The following is a 5,858-nucleotide window of genomic DNA, read 5'->3' as shown; positions in this document are numbered from 1 at the left end:
CGTCTTCTGCATAGTCATAAGTTCAACAAAGGACAACAAACTCAAATAGGAAGGTATCAGGGTCTTCAGTGGTCAATCCATGGAAATGAGGTAAGGCGAAGGGACTTATGTTTTTCATCTTCATGTCCCCGTTGGTCTCTCGGATGGGAAAGGCGCCTTCTATTCTCTCCTCATCTTCTCTATCGTTTCTGTTTTCAGCCATGGTCTCAAGAGGAATGTTTTCTTGCTCTTCTTCTGTTATAGGATCTTCGTATATCTTAGGAGGTTCACCTATAGGTTCTTCTGGATCACTGCCACCAAAGAAGAGAGAAGGGTGACTCAATGATGTGGTGGGGGTGTTGGGTAGGAATTTTCCGGTATTGTCTCTGTTCCTACGAGGCATGAAATGAAATATTTTTGTTTGCTTTTGTTTTTTTTTCTGCTTGTACCTACAAAACTGAAATAGATTGAATTGCAACTAACTAAAATCTATCTTGCTGAAATGAAAATGTGGAATTGAAATGAAAGCAAGAAAGGACTAATCTATTTTGCTGAAATGAAATTGCAGGAATGAAATGCTAGGCTACGCTTGCAGAATTGAAATTGTAGAATTGAAATGCTAATCTACGCTTGCAGAATTGAAATTGCAGAATTGAAATGCTAATCTATGAAAGTAGGAAATGTCTAATCTACTTTTGCAGAAATGAAATTGCAGAATGGAAATGAAATAAACTACTTAGCAGAAGGTTGTAGTAGAAAATAGAAGAAAAGCAGCAATCACAAATACTCTGACGCTTCCCCGGCAACGACGCCAAAAATAATGGTGGGCTCCAGTATTGTAGCAATAATGTTGCAACTCCTGGGACTCCCTTCTTTACTTTTATCAACCCGATAATTCGTAACAAACTTGGAAGCGACGGTGCTATATGCACAAGTACTAGCTCTTACCGCAGGCTGTCACTTGATAAGCTAGCACAAGTTCACTAGGAGCTTAAGCCAACTTCTATGAGCTCTCAGAAGAAGCTTTTAACTGTGATGGACGAAAATAACTCAACCAGAGGCTAATCTACTTGCAGAAAGAAGTTGAAAGCTAGAAAGGAACGCAAACCCTAGCAAACCCTAGTTGTACCAACTAACCCTACTGGTACAAGTAAAAGGATGAAAGCTACAGAAATGGATGCCATTGACTTCTAGAAAGGTAAAATGGATGTGACTAACCTACTTCTAAAGAGAAATATGAAGAAAACACCTTTTTGCATTTTTGAGGAATTTGTCAGAATTATTTTGCATGTGCTTTAATTGTTTTTGACTGTGCAGAGGTTGACTGGCAAAAGGAAATGGAGTAGGCGCTTGCAGGAGGTTGGGAAGGTTGAAAGAGGGCCTAAGGGGTCCCTATCACCCTTCCAGAGAGTCTCACAGTGTTCGGATCTCAAGAAACCTCTTTTGTGAGCTTCTATAGGAAGTCTGCAGGGGTTCTACAGGATGTTCTGTGGCTTCTACGGGATGTTTCTACAAGATGTTCCGAAAGGGGATTTTGGAGGGTTGATGGTGGAAGAAAGGTGTAGAAGTGGGTACGGAGGTTGGATGATGATGTGGAGGGCTCCAGGACCTGGCGAACGAGGCGGGTGAGTGATAAGGATGGCTGGATTTGTTCAAGGAGGGGTAGAGCAATGTTGCACAAAAATATGGAAATTAGGTCAAAGTGAGGGAATGTAGCAAATGTGAGGCAAGAATCAGAGTTGGACGATGGAGCAGGCGGTATTTATGGAGTAGGAGTAGGCAAAGAGGTATCACAGGTGCTCTGCAAGTTATTTTCCAAACTATTCAAACAAAGACTCGGAAAACCAAAGACCTAGCTACTTTAACCTAATCTGACCTGAATATCAGCAAAGAAAATGTACAGAAGTTTATTGCAGTGAAATCATGTGAAATAGCTATGCAAACTAAGCAATCATGAACCTGGGCATGTAACCACAACTGGTATCAACTTCTGCAAATGAGAATCTAACACTAACAATTGCATGGTGAAGCAAAGACAGTTTTTTTGGTGGCGGCAAGGACACCTTGGTCTCAGCTCATGGTCCCACAGAGGGAGAGGTGAGATCAAGGGTGCTTGATGGCCTTTTTTTGAAGATATTCTCTGTTATTACCTTATCAAATCAATCTAAACATGAAAATCCGTTTCAATCATCAACAATGACCTAGGTAACCAAGCAAGAGTTTAATCTACTTAACAGAATTATTTGATAAAAACATTCAAAACATATAACAGTACATGAAGGAAGCCTTGGCACTTGGGTTGGGCCCAACCCCAAGAGCTGCAGGATCCTAAGCAAAAGCTCAGAACTGGTGCCAAATGAAACTACTTTCCATTACTAAAAAATAACCGTGTCAAAAAAAAGTTGTACAGTAGAAGCTACAAAATGAGCTGAGAAACTAGCAGCACTATAGTGCAGAATACAACTGTTCAAAAAGTAACCTACAAAGGCTGGAAGACTTCCTATTTATGCACTACGAGGGTCTCCAATAGCCCTCCTTAACTCAAGGGGCTCGGCTACTCGAACTGCCAGTGATTAGTCACTTTACACAAAACTGCTCGGCTGCCCTTAGGAATCCTTTTTGGTGGCCTGCTGAACTCCGAGCTGAGGGTGGAGAATTCGAGGAAGGGGCCATTTAGTGCAGGAGACACCCTTCCTATGAATCCTCACCCTTGTTCCTTCATGCTTGGCTATCATCTGGCTCATAAATGCTTGGCCTTGGTCCAAAATTTGTCCAAAAATCTGCAATAACCACGTGTTAGCCTTCTTGGTCAAGTGACTATTCTCATTCGTTCAACTAACATAAATATACTCAAAAAACATGCATAAACTATGAAAAATGGTGGATTTATGAAGAACAATAGGCAAAATGAGCCCAATAAGTTACCCATTTTTGGGGCACATCAACAACCTACTGAACCTGCCTTCACAAGTGAAATATTTCATAATAATCTTCATCAAAGGAGTATACTTATCCAACAATTGCATGCTAGGAAAGATATGAGATGAGATTTCATTATACTGGGGTTTCAGGAATACTTTGTAGTTTTCAATGTCCAAATCCATCCCTTTAAACCAAATTTCTCCTTGGTTAGGGATACCTGTGGCTGAAGCTGTGACCTCTATTGATATTATGAAATCCATCCCTACTATGGTGGTCTTATCCCTCTTGAAATTGGTGGCAAAACGAATAGTCAACTTAGCATGGAAAACCACCTCTTGTATTTTGTCACAAAACCCTAGGTAGCCTACTTCTTCAAATGATCTTTTGATGAATGGTGAAGCATTGATCTCCTGCATATGATTTGGCTCATATCTGGAGACATGTCACCCCTTGTTATACTTCTTATTTTCACGAGCCATGTTGTTGGTTTTCTTGGTAGAAAACCCTAGTTTGATAGGAGGGAAGGGTAGGGTTTAGGATTGGAAAACAAGGGAAAAAGAGCAGCTAGTTTAGGGAAGGGAATGGAGGGGATAGGGATTAGGGAAAATTCTAGGAAAAATTAGGGGGTATGGGTAGATGTTAGGGGCACATGGGAAGTGAAATCTCACTAAATGGATGAGGGAAGAAGGGAAAAAAGTGCCAAACATAGCCAAAACCCAAAAACGTGGCAGAAGCGCAGTGTGGGCTAGGTTTTTTGGGGAAAAGTGGTGAGATAGGGAAAACAAGTATGGGAAATGGTTGGGGAGGGCCTAACAAGTGTATAGAAGGGTGTTTAGGAAAAAAACATAGTGATTTTCTCTCTGAGATGAAGCAAAAACCAATGAAAACTAAAATCGCAATGAAACCCTAAGAGAGGGATTGTATTAAGTTTTTGTGAGAAATGACATGATGAAGTGATTATACTACAACTTTCTTCACAAGCAAAATGGTACCTTGATTCTTTTTGTCCCTAAGATGCTAAATCCCATGATGGTGACCCAAATGATGAACATGACTCTCTTTTTGCTTTGGATGACTGATACAATGATGAAAATCAAAGGTGAATCCTCGACCATGACCTACATGATGATACACTAACTCTTTTGATGACCTAGGAAACCTAAATGATGACATGACCATGATGAGTGATGATGACCTTGAGAAAGTGGAGGGAGTAGCAATGATATAGACAATAACTAATGACCATTTGACAACTAATATGTATCAAATTTTATTTGAAAATATAATAATTTGACCTTTTGACCTATCAACCACATGGAAGGAGTACATTTGATCACCAGTGACTCATATACACTAACACAAACCACAAAAAAGTTGGAAAGGAGTAAAACTCATTGATGTTTTTGCAGTAGTATGGTAAGCCCATAGTGCTGAAAAGCACAAGGAATGCCAGTTCCCTTTATGAACACCAACTATCTATTTAATCATATTGGTTAAAAATTTATTGACGACTTCGACCTGGCCATTAGCTTGTGGATAGTAAGGAGTAGAGCTATCATGGTGTAGGCCGAGCTATGCAGATAGTTCAACCATTATAAAGTTACGAAAATGACTACCATGGCCTGTAACAATAGCTTTTGGGACACCAAACCAAGTAATCACATGATTGAAAATTAAAACTGCTGTAGTTTCACCATCGTCTCTATATGTAGGCATTTCCTCGACCCATTTCCTAAAGTAATCCACTGCAAGGATAATATACCCATGCCCCCCAGTTGAGTGAGGGTTACAAGTGATGAAATCGATGCCCCATTTGGTAAAAGGACTAACAACTATGATAGGGTGAAGAGGAGTTGGAAGTGCTCGCATTTTGCGATTGTATATTTGGAAATTATGGCATTTGTGGACTGTAGTAATGCAATATTTAAACATTGAAGGCAAAAAATAACCAGCACGTAATATCTTTTGGGCAGTAGCATACCCAGACATATGACCGCCACATGCTCCAGAATGGTAGTCATTAATTTTTTTTTCGGCCTCTTGGAGAGTCAAACAACATCGGAATATAGAATTGGTACTGCGACGGTAAAGAGTGTCACCAATAATATTGTATTGTTAGGATTGGTATCGAATTCGACGACGATCAGTTTTAGATAACTTGGGCCTAAAAGTTTGTGTTTGGAGATATATAATGATATCTCCATACCATGATCTGACATACTAATAAGAAAGACAATTTCATCAGCAAAAGAATCTTCTGCTACAGTTTCTATATCAATATGAGGAAAGTCACACAATAGTTCAGCAAAAACCAAAGATTTCTTCGATTTAGATTTTTCAAATTCTAAATCAAACTCTTGTAATATAACTATCCACTTGGAGTATTTTCCCCCTAGAAATTGCTTAGTGAGAATATAAATCATAGCCTATAGGGTTGCAATCTGAAATAACTATTGTTTTTAAAAGAGGTATACAGTGACGGAATCGTTGAACAGATTGGACAACTGCCAAGGCTAGCTTATCCACATGTGCATATTTACTCTCGGTTTTAGTGAGATTTCTACTCAAATAATAAATCACATATTCGCTACTAGAACATCCTCTTGGACTAACACCATGCCAAAAATGGCATTGGGCCAAAAATGGCATTGGACGTGGCCAAGTACAGAAAGTAATCTTGATGATAATCAGGTGGATGCAGTAATGGTGCATTGGTCAGTGCGTGTTTTAATGAATCAAAAGATTTATCGACAAGCTTATCCCAAAAAAAGGAATGCCCTTTTTCAACAATCAAGTAAAACCCTAGGTTAATTTGGCTTAATTGTGGATGAATATACACAAAAAGTTTTCTTTCCTTTGCAAACTTTGGAGTTATGTAAGGCTAGAAGGATCAGGAAAATTTAGAATCACCTACACCTTGAGGGGGTCAACATGAATTCCTTCTTTCGAAATGATGA

This window comes from Pinus tabuliformis, chromosome 9 (assembly GCF_031772625.1).
Source record: "Pinus tabuliformis cultivar Carrire ecotype Pingquan chromosome 9, CPIR1, whole genome shotgun sequence".
Lineage (NCBI taxonomy): Eukaryota > Viridiplantae > Streptophyta > Pinopsida > Pinales > Pinaceae > Pinus > Pinus tabuliformis.
The sequence above is the reverse complement of the archived record's forward strand: the minus strand, read 5'-3'. Positions refer to the sequence as shown.